The 19,633-nt window shown below is 42.0% G+C and overlaps 1 long non-coding RNA gene across 1 annotated transcript in view; it reads right to left on the bottom strand.

Moving 5' to 3' along the window:
- LOC129628014 (uncharacterized) overlaps nt 1–18,404 on the bottom strand; it is a 45,393-nt gene extending 26,989 nt beyond the window's left edge. The window contains exon 1 of the long non-coding RNA XR_008702689.1: nt 18,150–18,404. This is a non-coding gene — a long non-coding RNA (uncharacterized LOC129628014). The remainder of the gene's footprint in view (nt 1–18,149) is intronic.
- Nucleotides 18,405–19,633: the final 1,229 nt, after the last annotated feature.

Genomic DNA, 19,633 nt, shown 5'->3' with positions numbered 1-19,633 from the left:
GATTGGTGTAAAAGGGTGGCTGGTCTGAGACTAGAATATGACAACTTAGAGGTTAAGCAACAGTGCCCTGGAGGTCTTCTCCGTACTCTGGGCAGAGAAAATCCTCTCACTGTCGTGAAATGTTCAGGTGCTTGTTTACAGGTGTCAAGCACCATCCTGTGATTTCCTGGGACTTGGGAGTTCCAAGGTAAATAATATGAAACTTTACCAGATTTGGAATGCAGAGCTCCATCGATGTTATTTGATGGACTGTATGGGGAGGGGAACCCACAGAAGAGAGAGAGAATGGGAATCTGTGGAAAGAGGTCTCTGTATGTGAATAGTGAATCTGGCAGGCAATCTGGGCCTCAGGCACAGGGTCTGAGGATGGGATGGGCACAGGGCACCCTGGTGTAGAGCAAGGCTCCCCTGGACACCATCTCCACTTCCTCTAGTGAATCTACGATCCCTGCTGGGGAAGGGAGCAAGTTGAAGGCCTGAGTGATTGCAGGTCCTGTCCCTCTGCTGTGAGCCCCTTCTAAAGGGTCTGGGCCCTAAGACAGTCTGTTTTCCTCACCAGTGACAGAGAGAGCTGATTAGTTGAGTTTGCCAGAAGGATACATTAAGGAAACTCCTAATTGCAGTGCTGAAAAAGGTACAGCTGCTCTTGGCTGTGCTTAGTCACTCAGTCATGTCTGACTCTTTGCAACCCCGTAGACTGTAGCCTGCCAGGCTCCACTGCGGGAATTGTCCAGGCAAGAATACAGGAGTGGGTTGCCATGCCCTCCTTCAAGGGCTCTTCCCAACCCAGGGATTGAACCCAGGTCTCCCACATTGCAGGCGGATTCTTTACCATCTGATCTACCAGAGACACCCAAGAATACCAGAGTGGGTAGCCTATCCCTTCTCCACACCCCATACCCCATACTCTGTGACTATACAGTCCATGGAATTCTCCAGATCAGAATACTGGTGTTGGTAGCCTTTCCCTTCTCCGGGGGATCTTCCCAACCCAGGGATCAAACCCAGGTCTCCTGCATTAGAACCATCCAAATCTGAGTACAAGCTGGTGACTCACTCTGCTGGCATTCTAGTTAAGAATTGTTAGAGGCACCCAAGTTCTGAGATCCACAGAGAAGCCAGGCCAAGACTGCACCAAGCAACAGTCATCATTGTGACTGATTTGTGAAAGGCTCTGGCTCTTTTGAGGATACTCCTACAGACCCAGGAACAAGGAAGGCTGAGGCTTGGTGGATATAATGGAAACTCTTACACTGGTAGAATGGAAAACAGCCAAGGACAGAAGACAACCAAGCTACTCCAACAAAGCTGGTTCATATGATTGGCTCACTTGATTTCTCCATCATTAACTATGAAGCTTCCAAGGCAGGAAGCAGGTCTTTGCAGGTGGAAGATGTTTAATGATAATTACAGATACTTGTGTACAGAAGTGAGAACCTCTGTGTTTTTAATTTTATTTTTTAAAATTTTTTATTGGAGTATAGTTTCTTCACAATGTTGTTTTGTTTCTACTGTACAGTAAAGTGAATCAGTTTACAGTAAAGTGAATCCATATATGCATATATACATATACATATATCCACTCATTTTTAGATTTTCTTCCCTTTTAGGTTACCACAGATCACTGAGTAGAGTTCTCTGAGTAGGTTCTGACTGAATAAGGTTCACAGAGCAGGTTCTCATTAGTTATCTATTTTGTTCATAATAGTGTATTTATGTCAATCCCAGTTTTCTGATTTATCCCACCCTCCTACCTTCCCCCCTTGGTAACCATAAGTTTGTTCTCTACATCTGTGATTCTATTTATGCTTTGCCAATGAGTTCATCTGTACTATTTTTTTGTTTTTTATTTTAATGAATTTACTTTTTTTCTTGTTTTTCTGTTTTTTTTTAAATTTTTTATTTTTTAATTTTAATTGGAGGCTAATTACTTTACAATATTGCAGTAGTTTTGCCATACATTCACATGAATCAGCCATGGTTGCACATGTGTTCCCCATCCTGACCCTCTCTTCCACCTCCCTCCCCACTAGAGTTAATTAATGAATACAGTAAAGTTGCAGGATATAAAATTAACACACAGAAATCCCTTGCATTCCTATACACTAACAATGAGAAAACAGAAAGAGAAATTAAGGAAATAATTCCATTTACCATTGCAACAAAAAGAATTAAATACTTAGGAATAAATCTACCTAAAGAAACAAAAGACCTATATATAGAAAACTATAAGACACTGACAAAGGGAATCAAAGATGACACAAATAGATGGAGAAATATACCATGTTCATGGATCAGAAGAATCAATATAGTGAAAATGAATATACTACCCAAAGTAATCTATAGATTCAATGCAATACCTATCAACTTACCAACAGTATTTTTCAGAGAATTAGAACAAATAATTTCACAATTTGTATGGAAATACAAAAAACCTCAAATAGCCAAAGCAATCTTAAGAAAGAAGACTGGAACTGGAGGAATCAACCTGCCTGACTTCAGGCCATACTACATAGCAACAGTCATCAAGACAGTCTGGTACTGGCACAAAGACAGAAACATAGATCAATGGAGCAACACAGAAAGCCCAGAGATAAATACACGCATCTATGGACACCTTATCTTTGACAAAGCAGGCAAGAATATACAATGGAGAAAAGACAATCTCTTTAACAAGTGGTGCTGGGAAAACTGGTCAACCGCTTGTAAAAGAATGAAACTAAAAAATTTTCTAACACCGTACACAAAAATAAACTCAAAATGGATTAAAGATCTAAATGTAAGACCAGAAACCATAAAACTCCTAGAGGAAAACATAGGCAAAACACTCTCTGACATAAATCACAGCAGGATCCTCTATGACCCATCTCCTAAAGAAATGGAAATAAAAGCAAAACTAAGCAAATGGGACCCAATTAAACTTAAAGGCTTTTGCACAATGAAGGAAACTATAAGCAAGGTGAAAAGACAGCCTTCAGAATGGGAGAAAATAATAGCGAATGAAACAACTGACAAAGAACTAATCTCAAAAGTATACAAGCAGCTCCTGCAGCTCAATTCTAGAAAAATAAATGACCCAATCAAAAAATGGGCCAACGAACTAAACAGAAATTTCTCCGAAGAAGACATACAAATGGCTAACAAACACATGAAAAGATGCTCAACATCACTTATTATCAGAGAAATGCAAATCAAAACCACAATGAGGTACCATCTCACACCAGTCAGAATGGCTGCCATCAAAAAGTCTACAAGCAATAAATGCTGGAGAGGGTGTGGAGAAAAGGGAACCCTCTTACACTGTTGGTGGGAATGCAAACTAGTGCAGCCACTATGGAGAACAGTGTGGAGATTCCTTAAAAAACTGGAAATAGAACTGCCATAGGACCCAGCAATCCCACTGCTGGACATACACACGGAGGAGACCAGAATTGAAAGAGACACGTGTACCCCAATGTTCATCGCAGCACTGTTTACAATAGCCAGGACATGGAAGCAACCTAGATGCCCATCGGCAGACAAATGGATAAGAAAGCTGTGGTACATATACACAATGGAATTTTACTCAGCCATTAAAAAGAATGCATTTGAATCAGTTCTAATGAGGTAGATGAAACTGGAGCCTATTATACAGAGTGAAGTAAGTCAGAAAGAAAAACACCAGTACTGTATACTAATGCATATATATGGAATTTAGAAAGATGGTAACGATGACCCTATATGCAAGACAGCAAAAGAGACACAGATGTAAAGAACAGACTGTTGGACTCTGTGGGAGAAGGCGAGGGTGGGATGAGTTGACAGAATAGCACTGAAACATGTATATTAATATATGTGAAAGAGATCGCCAGTCCAGGTTTGAATTTATATTTTAATTGCAATAAAATATTTTAAAATAAATGTACCATTTTAACCTTTTTAAAATGTATGAAGTTAACATTAAGTACATTCACACTGTTGGACAACCATCACCGCCATCTATCCATAGAACTTTTTTTCATTTTGCAAAACTGAAATTCTGAGCCTATTAAACAATAAACCTCACCCCTCCTTCCCCCAGCACCTGCCAACCCCTATTCTGCTTTTCCCCTGTGTGAATATGACTAGTCTACTAAGTACCTCATGAATAGAATTATGCAATATCTGTTCTTTTTGTCACTGACTTATTTCACATAGCATTATTTCCTCAAGTTTCATTCATGTTGTAGCAGTGTCGTTATTTCCTTCCTTTTAGAAAGACAATAATACTCCATTGTATGTATATCCCATATTGTGCTTATCCAGTCATACATCAATGAACACTTGGGTTGCTTCTGTCTTTTGGTTACTGTGAATAATACTGCCATGAACATTAGTGTCAAATCTCTTCCTCTGTGTTTTTTAGCACATTATTTTTTATGCCCCCATCCCATCACACTCTCTGCTCTCTCAGCACTCTTACTTATCCTCCTGATCTCACCTTCAATGTCACTTACTCTAGGAAGACTTCCTTGATTCTACAGACTAATTAGTTGCTTCTGCCCACCTCCCATAGCTTCCCAAGCACACATTTCACTGTTATTGCCTATTTGTCCTTCCCACTCACCTGTGAACCTCCTGTCCAGCTTACCATTATATTTCTAAACCTCGAATGGTGCCTGGGCCACAGAAGCCCTAAGAAAGTTCTTGAATATAAGAGCACATTTAGCGGGCCAGGCAGGGATGAAATGTATACCCACTTGCTGCCTGAGCGGCTCCCATTCTTCTATGATGCTTCCCTCATTTGACATGGTTCCTTGTCCAAGTACTAATGGAGTGTGCAATACATGCTAAAGTGAAAGTGAAAGTGAAGTTGCTCAGTCATGTCTGACTCTTTGCGATCCCGTGGACTGTAGCCCACCAGGTTCCTCCATCCATGGGGTTCTCCAGGCAAGAATACTGGAGTGGGTTGCCATTTCTTTTTCCAGGGGATCTTCCAGACCCAGGGATCGAACCCAGGTCTTCTGCATTGCAGGCAGACGCTTTAACCTCTGAGCCACAACCCTATGTTAAATGCCAAGGACAAGTACAAGCTACGTGAGTTGTGTCTCCTGAGTTTCTGGGGGCATCCAGGCCAGTTGAAGAGACAAGAAGTAGATCTGGGAATAGTGAGAGTCAAAGGTGATGAAATAGCAAACTGAAGGGCAGAGGCAGGTTCAGAAAAGGGAGAATGCTCTAGCTTCCTATGGCTGCTTAACAAATTGTTTCAAAATTAGTGGCTTAAAACAATACCAATGTATTCTTCTACATTTCTGAAAGTCAGAAGTCTAAAATCAAGGTGTTGGTACAGCTGCATTCCTACTGGAGGCTTCAGTGGCACATTCACTTCCCTAGCTCACCGAGCACCTAGAGGCTGCTTGCATTCCTTAGCTTCTGGTCCCTCCCTCCACCCTCAAAGCACATCATTTCCACCTCTGGTTTTGTGTTCACATCTCTTTTTACCAGATTTAATCCTCCCACATCCCTCTTACAAGGACAGGTGTGATTAAATTGGACCCATCCAAATAATACAACTCGTCTCCCTGTCCTTAACCTACTCACAGCTGCAAAATGCCTTTGGCCACATAAGGTAACATAGTCACAGATTGATGGGAATAGGACACGGATGTCTTTGGGGTCCATTACAGGAAGTCTGGGCTTCCTGTCTATTACACGAAGTTCATGGAGTTGCAAAGAGTCAGACACAACTGAGCAACTAGCACTTTCACTTGGGGCTTCCCAGGTGGTGCTAGTGGCAAAGAACCTGCCTTCCAATGTGGAGACACGGGTTCAATCCCTGGGTCATGGGGATCCTTTGGAAGAGGATCTTGCAATCCACTCCAGTAATCTTGCCTGGGAAATCCCATAGACAGAAGAGCCTGGTGGGCTACAGTCCAAAGGGTGGCAAAGAGTTGAACATGACTGAAGCGACTTAGCACACATGCACAGGAAGTTTAACGGAAACCAAACCAGGGAGGGCAGGCTGCTAATGGTGGGATTAAGTGTGTGTCTTCAAGGATGGGAAAGGTTTTGGGAGACTATGAGGACACTTCAGGTGAGGGAAGGGGTGCAGGAAATGAGTGCATCTTTGTGGGTACAATGCTGAGGCCACGGCCGATTGGAAGGAAAAGGTTTTTGTGAAGTAGGTGTGTGAGGTAATGCTGGAAAGATGCTGGGGACATTTGCCTGGATTTCTCTGGGCCCTGGCTGCTAGGCGGTGGCGCCATCTGGCCTTACTCTGTTGGTCGTAAATACCCCTTGGCAGTTTCCGTGTAGGAGTTTTGCACTCTCTCAGCTAGGTCTGCTCTGGATCACCTCCCAGCAGCCTTTTTTACATGCTTTTTTAACAAGCACTAAGATGAAAGTGGAATAAATCTCCTCAGACCCTTAAGTGAGCACTTTTGTTGCTGTTCCCCGGCAGCCCTCAGCAATGGCGAGTAAATAAAAATGACACTCAGGAGCTGGGGGACTCGGTCCAGGGAGTGGGACTCAGCCCTGAGGTTGGGTGCTCAGCACCAGGGCCAACTTCCACACACACACACACACACACAAACGCACAGCCAGCTGTTTGTAGAGAGCCCAGGAGACAACAGAAGGTGTCCTCCTCCCCAAGAAAACCATGTTCCTGTTCCCGTCAGCACGGGAGAAGCAGGCTGGGCTTGGGGCGGTGGTGTTATCTCTGCTCTGACACTTTGTCCTCTGGGGAGGAGGTCAGTGGAGACGCAGCAGCTGCTGGAGCTGAGGTGATGATCTCAGCACTTCTTGTTGCCAGAATCCCAGTCCCTTCTCCACCTGGTGGGGCTTTGGGGAAAGTGTGTGGTGGGGGCAGCGTGGGCCCTGGCTAAGCTGTCATGGTGCCCTCCAGCCCCCAGCTTTCTCATCCTGCTTCAAGGAGGGGCCAGACAGCTAGGCTGATACATCTGCTCTGATCATTGGACGCTGTTCATCTCTTGCCACGCCCAGATTTCCATCATCATGCTGCAAACTGGACTCTGTTATTTTCAGCCCTAAATTCTTGTCCAGCTAAGAGCTTGCCTTCTTCCTGCAGCCTAAAAATAGTCAAATATATCCTTCACCTGACCATGCTCTGTATCTGCACAGTCCAGGGCATGATCATCCAAGCAAATCCCTCAACATCTCTTTGGTCTAATAATCACCTCCTTACTGCTCTCACTGCTTGTACCCTTGAACTTCTCCGATTAATTCTCACAAAGCAATTTGAAACACTAATCAGATCACATCATTCACCTGCTCAGAAATCTCCAATGGCTCATCTGCTCATTCAGGGTAGAATCCAGCCTTCGGTCTATGACCCTGCATCATCCAGCCCCCATGGGTCCCCTGAATCCTGCCTCCTAGTACTCTCCCATTCCCTGTCTGGCCTCCTTGCTGGCCCCAGGAGACTTCAGGGTTACTCCCTGAAGCCTCCCTTCTTGCTATTTCCTCTACTCAGGACACACTGCCTCAGCATCTACTCAAATGTGAACAGCTTACAGAGGCCTCTCCAGGCTACTCAATCTGAAGGAGTGCTCTCTTCCACCTGGCATCGTTTATCTTCTAGACACCCACTGATATTTGACAGTTATTAATGACAATGTGTTTGCATTCCCCTGTCATCCCCCACAAGAAGGTAAGCTCCATGGAGGCTGCTCTTTGTCTCATTCATCACCACATCCCAAGTGCCTTGTACAGCACCTGGCCCGGAGCAGATACGCAACACATACTTGTTGAATGAAGAGATGAGGAAATCATTTACTTCATGGACAGTGACTAAGGCTATTACACGTCAGGCACTGTGATGGGTGGACAGGGTTTATTCTCTGGGAGCCCATAATCCTCTGAGCAAAGATAAATACATATATATGTATACTTCCACAGAGTGTGATAAATGCTACAAATGAGGTATTCACAAAGCAGCATGAAATTGCAAATAAGGTGACAATGAATGTTTTCCCCCAAAGTCTAGGGAACTAATAGACAAAGGAGTTGGACTTGGACTTGAGCTGAGCTGCCCGCTCCTCAGTTGAAGATATCTGAACTCTCCTTGATCTAGCTGGTTGCTTCTAAGTCTTTAATATAAGCCATCATGTATGAAATTGTTCAGAGTTCTCAAGGCTGTTCATACCCCAAAATATTGGTGGCAAGATTTCAGGGTCTGATAGCGGCCCCCAGAGGCTTGCTCCTATGAGGTCAGTGGCGTCCCAGGTCATAATCAGGAACCCCAGCATAGGGCCCACTGTTCCCAGGACTTCATCAAAGAAACGCAGCTAGAGGGGCACCCTCTGCATGCTGCAAAGGCCTGAAGACCTACTGGCCATTTGCGGTGACCAGTGCTGATTTGGCCTGGCCTTGTCATACAAAAAATTGTCCTTGCTATGTCGTCCTGGGTGTGGATGTCAGAGAAGCCTGTCTTGATTGAGTGGCTATAAGAGGCTTCTCCAACCTGCCAGGTATCTCTTTCAAGAGTAGGTAGAAGTATGCTGGTTCACACCCTGCAGGTAACAACAGTTACTCAGGGTAGGAGTACCCCCAACATGTTTGCATTATGACAGCACCTCTGGAGACAGTCATGGTGCTGAGGAGGCAACAGAGCTTGGAAGGAGAATGGAGAAAGCATCAAACCACCTCTACCCAGTCAGTAAGGCTGTTCCTCTGCAACCTTGCATCCAGGATGGGCTCTGTAAACAGCGCCAGCACTGAACATAGAATTATGAATATTTTAGACATTATGTAATTTGGTCCTCACAGCAGTCATGTGAGCTAAAAGGATTGTGTATTTAATCATACTTTAAATACTAGTTCTCCCATTATAGTTTATTGTTGAAATTTTGGAATTTATGAAAAGACAGAGCTAGTGGTAAAGATCCTGCCTGCCAATGCAGGAGACATAAAAGACACAGGTTTGATCCCTGGGTAGGGAAGATTCCCTGGAGAAGGACATGGGAACCAATTCCAGTATTCTTGCCTGGAGAATCCCCATGGACAGGGAAGCCTGGCAGGCTTCAGTCCATAGGATCACAAAGAGTTGGACACGACTGAAGTGCCTTAGCATGCACACTAAATAAAATACAAATCACACATAATCCCATCATGCAAAGTGTCTTCCATTAAGATGTTGTTGCATCGTCCATCAGGCTTTTCTCCAAAGTCACAGATGGACTAAGAGATGTCAACTATGGGTCATTCTGTCTTCAGAAAGCCCAAATAAGTTTGGGTCAGATTCCTATTCCATGGCCCTTTAGAAGTATACTTGAAAATTCATAGACAGGCTTATAGTCTCGTGCTTCTCTCTGCCTCTCAGTTACCATAAGCTTTGAATTTCTCTCAGTTTCACACAAGTTGTCATTGCTTTATGCCAGGACAATGCAAATGTGGAACTCAATCCTTTTGCCCATTTCAATTGCCCCACCCCCTCCATATACTCGAAAGTCTATTCATATTCAGCATTTTCTAGTGTATAAAAATGCTTTGGAGACAAATGTTTAGAGAGAGAGGAGGTCTTCTTTGCAGGAGTACAGACAACCTCACCACGTGGTTCAGCTGAATTTTCCCCTCTTCTGTTCTTTCCTAATTTTCCAGTGCTTTATGGATTTTTAATGTAGAACACTTTAAGGATAGATTTTGTTTATTAGTCTCCAGTTCCCTTTGCCCTTGAGCTCTTACTTTTCTCTTCAATCTGTTATCAAAGACTTTTTTTAGCAAAAAAATTTTGCTTCTTTTATCTCATAAAGTTTCTTAGTTGCAAGCCACCAGAGATCAACTTGGGCAAAAAATAAAATTTATTAGTGAACATGGGGTATCTCATAGAATTGGGTGGGGGGGAGGGTGGAACCTCAGAAAGGATAGAAACCAATGTATCTTAAAATGATGGATGGCTGAGAACCACTACCATGATGAAAACTTGAGCCTTTTCCAGGCTCTTTTTCAATCCACTTAAGATTCAAATTCCAGGGAAAGTATCTGATTGGCCTAGATTGTTTCATCGGCTCACAACTCGGTCATGGAAGGGCAGGACACCTAGCCTGACAGTCCCAACAAGACTGCATTCAACAGCAGACAAGGAGTGGAGGAACAGAAACTTGACCCTCCACTCACTTCTCTGAACAATCTTTTAACAACTAATTTATTTGTGTGTGCGGGGGAGATATCCTTATGCATATTTCTTTCCTTCCATGTATGCATGTGTGCTAAGTCACTTCAGTTATGGCCAACTCTTTGCAACCCTATGGACTGTAGCTTGCCAGAGTTCTCTGTCCATGGGATTCTCCAGGCAAGAATACTGGAGTGGGTTGCCATGCCCTCCTCCAGGGGATCTTCCCAACTCAGGGATTGAACCTTGAGTCTCTTATGTCTCCTGCTTTGGGAGATGGGTCTTTTACCACTAACTTCCCCCCTAGTGAAAGCTTCACCCCTTTCCTTCTATAGGTTATACTTTTGATGCCTTAAGCCCATGTCACTTGGCTAACTCTCATTCATCTTTTTTCATTTAGTTCTCAGTTTATACTTTTATTTTCAGAGACATCCTTTATGATCCTCAACTGAAATAAGGCTTTGGTTTCTCTATTTTGCATTGCTAGAGCACCGCACAGGTTTTCCTAAATGAACCATTAAGTCCCTTAATCTGTAGGACCTAGAATAGGAACTAGCATGTAGATGATACACCTAAAATATTAAGGATTGACTTGTCTAACATGAAAAAAATGTCCTCAGAAAACTTGCTCTTAGAAGAGTAGAAGGAGAGATCTGGAATTGATCTCAGAGAAGAAAAGATATCTGATTGAGGAGAGTATAGTAGATGGACACACGAAAAAAACACATACACACAAAGAAACATACATGCCTACAATGTCTGCCCTAAAACACAAAGGACAAAATGATTGGAGATAATTTTATGCACGTCAGTTGTGTCTGATTCTTTGCAACCCAATGGACTGTAGCCCGCCAGTCTCCTCTGTCCATGGGATTATCCTGGCAAGAACATTGGAGTGGGTTGCCATTTCCTTCTCCAGGGGACCTTCCTGACCCAGGAAGGTCAAACCTGCAACTCCTGCGGCTCCTGCATTGGCAGGCGGGTTCTTTACCACTGAGCCACCTGGGAAGTCCCTGAGATAACTGCAGCTTGAAGCAATCAACCAAACTGCACGTCCTTTGGATTCCAGGAGGGTAAGCTGTGGGGAAGCCCCCAGCAGGAGCACTGCAACATTTGGCCAGAAGACTGGAAAAAAAGGTTTTACCTTCACCTTCAGTCATCTGAAGAGAGCCAAGAATGTGGGACATGGGGAAGGGTGTACAGATTCTGCTAATGTCCAGTACTAAAAAGCATAAAATAATTTTTTACAAGATTCATTCACTAAACTTGCTACTCAGTGCCTGTAATGCTCACAAAATATATATGAAGGATCACTATACAAGCCAATATGACAGATCTTCTTAGGTAAAATAATAACAAGTAACACTGAGTGAATGCCCCTTATGTTCAAGCACTCTGCTGAAGCCTTTTCATTTACTGAAGTCCTGTGGCAGGAGCGGATGGGGAACTATAGCCTGGCCTGCTCAATGTCCACTGAACCCACTCCTAGGATTACTTCCTGTACTACAGTGGCTGAAAAGCTGAAGATAGATTTCCCAGGATGCTTTGCAGTCTGGATGCAGTTCTGGTTTATCCAGTCAGGTTTCTTGACACTTGAACTCCTTGATGAGTTAGGTAGGGAGACAAGGAGAGGTAAATGAGCCATTTATTCCTTGTGACAGATCCAGTTTGTATAATAGTTTGACCCTAAAACTTGCAGTTGTAATGATTGCTTTAGATTGCTCCATCTCAGGTGATCTTGGGGCCAAGAATTCTGGTGACTTCCTGATTCTTGGAATTCCATCTATTAATAAGATGATCTGATCTTGAGTTCAGAACTTAAGACAGCAACCTCTTGCTTCCCCAGCTTTCTGATGGTAGATGTGTGAGAGTTCTCTTAGTGGGTCAGTACCAGGTGGCTCATTGGGTAAAGAATCCTCCTGCAATGCAGGAGACAGCAGGAGACATGGGTTTGATCCCTGGGTCAGGAAGACCCCTTGGAGGAGGGCATGGCAACCCACTCTAGTGTTCTTGCCTGGAGAATTCCTTGGACAGAGGAGCCTGGAGGGCTACTGTCTATAGGGTCACAAAAAGTTGGACATGATTAAAACGACCAAGCACACACAGTGGTGGTATTTTGGAACTTATTTGTAGAAGCTGGGCCTAGAGCCTGCTCCTCTCATCATTCAACAGTTTTGAAAGCACCTGATTCCTGTACTCAATCCTTTTCTGCTCAGAATACCTCAACTGTTTTATTTATCTGTAGCTAAACCTTGACTATGCCAAATGGTAATGTTCCATTTCACAGATAAGAATATTGAGTTAGAAAAAAGTTACAGAACTTTTGAACTCAGTAATTTTGCCTGGGCTCAGTGTCTGTTCATCACCATGCTATTCATTCATGCTTTCGCCTACAGTTATTTACTGGAGACCTTCCACATGGCATAAAATTTGTTAATCTCTGGCGATACTACAGTAAAAAAGAAAAGTGGAAAATTCTTCATTCTAGCTCTCCTGACTTGTAATAGAAAGTAAGATAGTTATAAGTATATTTAAATAGTGATATATTTTGCTACAGGCTTGCATGGGAAAGAGACATGGAGCTTTTAAAGGCAGGCACTCTGTATCAAAAGCAGGTTGTAAAAGAGCTGGTTGCTAAAGGGAGTCAATTCAAATTTTGATTTACACATAATTCAGTCAAAATATTGATAAGAATAAAAGAAGGAAGTGAGGAAGAAAGGAAAGAAAAAATGAGTTAGTAAATAGGTTGGCAACCTTTTATTTTATGAAGCCCTTTGATCTTCCTCCTGGATCCTGCCACCCCAGACCAGCAGCCTTAAGTGTTTTACTCCCATTTGGGATTCTGCCCTATGGATAAAGAAGAAGGTAAGTTACAAGTAGGGAACTTGAAAGGAGACAGCTTTCTCCTGCTGGAAATTTCTTTCTAGTGCTAAGATGGAAGAACTTGGTAGTTAGGTCATGTGAGACGTCTGATCACTGCCGACTGAGGAAGAAAACTCTCCCAACAGAGTCTTAATCTGCTGTTGGCAGAAGAAAGACTCCAGGGACCTTCATATCTAGTGAAGACACAGAAGCACTGGAGCCACAAATATGCCCCAGGAAAGAATTTTGACTCTAAGTTTCAAGACTGAAAGTGACTTGAAAGAAGTGTACTCAAGGTTAGGGATAAAACCCGGGCAAGATAATCGATAATAATAAATTATTACAGAGATACACAAAAATTCCTGGGGGATTTTATTTTCTTTAAAGACTTGTGCTTTTGCACTATCCACATCTCTCTGTAACACTTATTTATTTAAATAGAGAATCATCTTTTATAAGAGCAGGAAGCTGTATCTACTGGATGCCTATCTGTTTTGACCACATGTTTATCTGAAGGTAACTTAAAGACATTGGGTGCTAATTGCTGGCCAGGACTCAGGAAGAAATAAAAAATTTTGTGTGTCTTACACTCGTGGATCTAAATGTAAAAATGACGGCAACATCCTAGATTTTGCAGACAACTAATAAGAAATTTTGAGTAAAATGTGGTCTTGGACAGTTCTCAAGTTAAACATTTAAAAAAAAAATTGTGCCAGGTGGATGGTTTCATTTGTTTTAGAGAAATGGGGATCTCTGATCCTTTGCTGTCAATTCATCAGTTGACATTTTCAGACACTTGCTATATATCACAGAGGAATTTCTCCTTCAATCATTCAACTCAATTCAAAATGTAGAGACATGATGAACACCTACTATCCATCAATAAAATATATACTTGCTTCCTACTATGCGCTCAACTTTAAGGGACACAAAAGATATGTCAGTCAAATAACAGATGATGGAAAACTGAAATACATGAAAGTCTTAAAAGATAACTCTTTCTTCCTCTTCCCTTCCTGAGGGGAAATTATTCTTTTTTGCCCCATTGAAGTCAGACCCTGCCTTGTGACTTTGGCCAGCGAAATTTACTGGAAATTGTCATGCGTCAATTTCAGGCAGAAGTTGTAGGAGCTAATTCTTGCTTTACCATAGGTTTCTTTCCTTTTACTGCAATGTCTGGCAATGTTCCAACAATAACTCCTTTGTCAGCCTGGTTCCCAGAGCATAGCAATATGGAGTTTGACTCCTAACTGGGCTACAGGAGATATGTAACATGGGTGAGAAATAACCTTTTGTTTCTATGAGAAGCAATGTTTTGAGGTTACTCGTTACCATAGCATAACTTGGCCTACTCTGATTTATACACAGCATCACTCTAAAAGTAACATTTATTGAGTGTTTACTATATCCAGAGCATATGATCAGGGCTTTATATGCATTATCTCATTGAGTTCTCATAAAACACCACGAAGTAGGTATTATATTACTTCTATTTTACAGATGTTGAACTAAGTCTCAGAGCTAAGACCTGTTATGCAGTATTAGGGTTGAGTTTTAGAACCTAGCTTGCTTGAATCAGAGCCCATAAACTTAACTATTATGCCATACTACTTATATAATATAATCACAGGTTAAAAAGGAATCTTTTGAATAGACCAGAAGTGCCCTGGGCAGTTCAGAAGGGGAGAAATCAATGTACATAGAACTTCTCAGGAAGAGCTTCAAGAAAGAGGTGAGAATTTTTAAATGGTCAGGTTGTAGATAGGTGAAAAGGAAGCTGACTGTTTTCTGGCTTTTCTGGGATGGGGAGGGAGAAGAAAGAGACCTCATCTGTCTGGGTAAAATAAAAAAATACAATGGCTATGCCAAACCTGGAAATTGGTTTAGTCTACGCTTAAGAACTTCACAGTCAGAGAGAGACGATAAGGCATTTACCCAAATTGCTATCATAATTCAGGCAAGCTCCATTAGGAGACTTGCTGGAATTTTCCAAACTGTGTGTTAACATATCAAGTTAAGACTAAGCAGAAACCACTTCACCAATGCAGGATAGGGATTTGGAAAGAACAAGTCATCTGCAGAGAAGGAGCCAGGGACCTAGATAAATACTCTCAAGCACATAACATTCCTTGTCTCAAATCCAGAAGGTGCCAGTGTAGACATAATCCAATTAAACTGATGGAAAATAGCAGGAGAAGTAATGTGTGCATGACAGTTCCTGGTCACATCAGACCAAAAGGGTTGGGAGTGGGGGAACCAAGGCTGTTTCTGTACATCCTGTGCATCTGTGATGCTAGCTCAGGCATAGAATGAGATCAAGATTTCACGAGTACGTCAATGGGGCAGCTTACAGCAAAGTGTTTCTGGGTCCCTTGCCCATGGCATCTTTATTTAGGAGACCTGGAGTTGCACCCAGGAATCTCTTATGATTCTAATGTTGATGATCTTTGAATCTCATTAAATAGCACACACATATACACATAATAATAACAACAATAAAGAAAGCATTTTTCTAGAAGTTAAGGAAAGCCAGTGTTGAAACTGAAATACAGGGAATAACATGCTGAGTTCTATGAAAGAGATACCTTATGCTTTAAGAATTTAGCAGTCAAAAAATATCACATAATTTTAAAATAAACTGTAATTCAATGATTAGCAAAAAGGAATGGAGGAGAGGGTCTATGAACCTCTGAAATCATATGCAGATGTTCTGTTGGCTCATTTTCATCATTCCTGAAGAAAATCTATATATTCATCAGATTTTTAAGGAGGTCATAATTCAAAATGTTTAAGAATCACTAAGTCAGAGCTAATTCCATTTCACTTGAACTTCAAATGGAGGCTGGAATTTTAGGAACCAGAAATGGCAGCATTGGAGACAGGACTCACAAAACCAAGGGTACAGGGTCAGAAAAGCGAGATAATTATTTGTGATGCAGTAAGTTTAGGTAGAGTATGAGATGTTTATAGGACAGTTGTTGGAAATGATTCTGGGAAAGTAGGTAAAAACATAATCCTGGAGAGCTTTGAATGCCAATTATTCATTATGTGATAAGAAGTCATTGAAGGTTTGGCAGAAAAATGACACATTGAATCTGTTCTTCAAAAAGAAAGGATAGAATGCAAGTGATGGAGAGAAAAAGGTGAAGGTATTGGACAGCAAGCTGTAGTTGGTCCTAATGAAATAGCTGATCACGTGAAAAGCAGGAAATAGAAACAAGACATGTTATTAATGAAGAATTTACAATACTTAACAATTGATTGGGTGTATGGTGACGTGAAGAATGACCAACTTAGGGTGACTGACAAAAAGAAGGGTAACAGGTGCAGTAACGGCACTCATATTTATTGAACCAAAACTATTTTCCAGGCACTAAGAATGACAATTTGGGTTCATTCTCTCTTTTAGCTTTCTCAGGAACTCTGTGGGGTAGGTACTGCTATTTTCCCCATCTCACAGATGAGGAAATACAGACACAAAAGTAAATTTCTTTGGGTTATACAGCTAAAGTAGAGAGAAGCTGACACTGGAATGCAAGCCTATAAAACTTGAAAAGCCATGTTCTTAATCATCACTCTGTACAGTTTTGAGAGAAGTGAACATTAGTTCACATTTTGACCTATTTCGGTACGTCATGTGAACATCCATGTGGAGATAACCACAGTGCATTTGGAAAAGTGGAAATGGAAATTGGAATAGTGGTCAGAAGTGGAGTTAGTAGCATGTGGATGATGGTGAAGCCACAAGAATAGAGGAGATTGCTCAAGGAGAAAGGATGGTGGGAGAAGAGGAGTGCTAAGTTCAGGACCGGGTGACCAGCCATAGCTAGGGACAAGGAGAAGAGGGGAAGTCAAGAACAAAGGGCATAGAAGAAGAGTTTACAAATGTAGGAGAATAATCAGAATAGGGAACAGTCACCCAAACTAAAGGAGGTGATATTTACAAGGAGAGGCCAATTATGCACAGCAGAGAAGTCAGAATAAATGAAGAACGTCGAGGGGCTTTGAAGGTGTCAATTAAGAGAGGTTCAGTTGTGTAGTGTATAATTCAAGTTAATTGTTTAGAATGGGAACCAGAAAGAAAGATGTTCAAGAGTTCATAGATGGTAACATAAGGAAGTTGTGAGAGTAGATAGCATTTGGAGCAGTTGGATAAAAGGAAGGAAGAAATAGGTCAGTCAGTAGTTCACATAGGTAACAAAGTTCCAAAAAAGTATTTGCCTCTTTGTTTTCACTTGCTAGTGTATGGAGAACTTGAGTGTGATCCATGTTTGATAATGCAAGGGAAAATGGGGAGAATTGATGGAGTAAAACATTGGGAATACAAGAGAAGGACGGGCCTTGGACAGGTAGCAGAATGTTATTATTCATAGAAACCTGCCATTATTATTACTATTATTGTTAAGATCACAAAAATGACAATACTAGAAACCCAGGGTGTGCCTATAGGGCCTTTGTGATTAATCTACGAGGATAGCTCAAAAAAGCAAAACCGAAACAGAACAAACCTCTAACCCATCTTTCTGAAAATAATCACCTAGCTGTTGGGTCTTGGACCTGGTAGCATGGTTTGGAGTAATCGCAGTGTCTCCCCTGCAGAAAGAGGTCTCAAAGTTGCATAGCAGCTCTGTACCTTGAGTACCTCAGCTGCCTGTAAGACAGAGCACCCCCTTGGGTTTCTTACTGGATAGTTTTATTGCAAGCTTATAGTAAATGTCTTACTAAATCCAAATGAACAGAGGCTAGACTTGCCTCCTTGGGGCCAATTAAATGGGACTGGGTAGATCTATACCCTTTGGAGCTGTAAGGCTGTACTGCTAAATAGATGAAGTGACTTGTCCAAGGTCACATAGCAAATGACAGAGCTGGGTCTTAAACCCTCATCTCTAGGACCAATCACTTTCTAATGCATCTTGAAAAATAGCTTAAATACAGAATGTCACTAGGAAATCTCTTCCTATAAACAAATACATGCTTCTAGGGTTTTTTCTCACCACCTACTTTAGATCTTCCTCCTCATTGGAGAATAAATTCTCAAAGCTGTGCTTGGGGACCAGCCGTGGCATCCAGAGATGGGTACAGAAATGTTTCTTGGTGTTTTTAATCATTTAATATTTTCCCATCACAGAGGGTCTTAGGTTCCTATTATTCCTGTAACAAATTAGCACACACTTTATGGCTTTAAACAACACAGACTTACAGTTCATGAGGCCAAAATTCTGTATATATTTCACTGGGATGAAGTTAAGGTTCCAGCAGTCCTGGTTCTTATGAAGTCTCCAAGAAAGTATCTGTTTTCTTGTCCTTTCCAGCTTCCAGAAGCAGCCTGTAGAGGCCCTTGACTCACAGCCCTTTCCCTCCATCTTCAAAGCCAGAAGTAGAGCGTTTTCAAATCACATTCTCCCTGTCTCTCTGCTTCTGTCATCTGACTCCTCTGCTTCACTTTTATAAGTACTCTTGTGATTACAAGGGGCCCACCCAGGTAATCCAAGGTAATCTCATCTTAAGATTCTTAACTTCAGTTCAGTTCAGTCGCTCAGTGGTGTCCGACACTCTGCGACCCCATGGATGGCGGCACGCCAGGCTTCCCTGTCCATCACTAACTCCCAAAGCTTTCTCAAACTCATGTCCATCGAGTTTGTGATGCCATCCAACCATCTCATCCTCTGTCCTCCCCTTCTCCTCCTGCCTTCAATCTTTCCCAGCATCAGGGCCTTTTCCAGTGAGTCAGTTCTTTGCATCAGAGAGCCAAAGTATCGGAGTTTCAGCTTCAGCATCAGTCCGTCCAATGAATATTTAGGACTCATTTCCCTTAGGATTGACTGGTTGGATCTCCTTGCAGTCCAAGGAACGCGCAAGAGTTTTCTAGTCCAACTCTCACATTCATACATGATTACTAGAAGAACCACAGCTTTGACTAGATGGACTTTTGTTGGCAAAATAATGTCTCTGCTTTCTAATGTGCTCTCTAGGTTGGTCATAGCTTTTCTTCTAAGGAGCAAGCGTCTTTTAATTTCATGGCTGCAGTCACCATCTGCAGTGATTTTGGAGCCCAAAAAAAGAAAGTCTGTAATTGTTTCCATTGTTTCCCCATCTATTTGCCGTGAACTGATGGGACCAAATGCCATGATCTTTGTTTTTTGCATGTTGAGTTATAGTCTTAACATGTTATATTCTTAATTGTGGCAAAGTCTCTATCATGATGTAAGGTAACATCCATAGGTTACAAGGAGTGGGTCAGGGACATCTCGGGGGTGCCATTATGGCCTACTACACAGCAAGGAACAAACACGCACTGTTATGGATGTAAGTCAACAAATCAATTAGCAAATATTTATCAAACACTTATTATGTACCATCCTATAATAGCGGAGTTGAAGGAAACATATATCAATGTGAGACTTGTTTTCTTCCCTCAAGGATCTACAGTATTCTCAGGAGAAGAAAATTAATTTTCACAAAACAACTATATTCTAAATTCTGGGGTACTAACTCTAAATGCCACAGGGCTCCAGAAAACTCAGTTGAGTAGTATAGGTTGGAGAAGCTGGTGAAGTTTTCATGGGGAAAATAGAGACACTCAAAATATAAATGTATCAGGAAAGGAGGTAGGGAGGAAAAGCAGCAATTCCCAAATGAATTGGGCTGTAGGAGCCAAAGTGTGGCTCCAGGAATGGAATAAGC

The sequence above is a fragment of the Bubalus kerabau genome, chromosome 15 (assembly GCF_029407905.1).
Source record: "Bubalus kerabau isolate K-KA32 ecotype Philippines breed swamp buffalo chromosome 15, PCC_UOA_SB_1v2, whole genome shotgun sequence".
Lineage (NCBI taxonomy): Eukaryota > Metazoa > Chordata > Mammalia > Artiodactyla > Bovidae > Bubalus > Bubalus kerabau.
The sequence above is the reverse complement of the archived record's forward strand: the minus strand, read 5'-3'. Positions and strand labels throughout refer to the sequence as shown.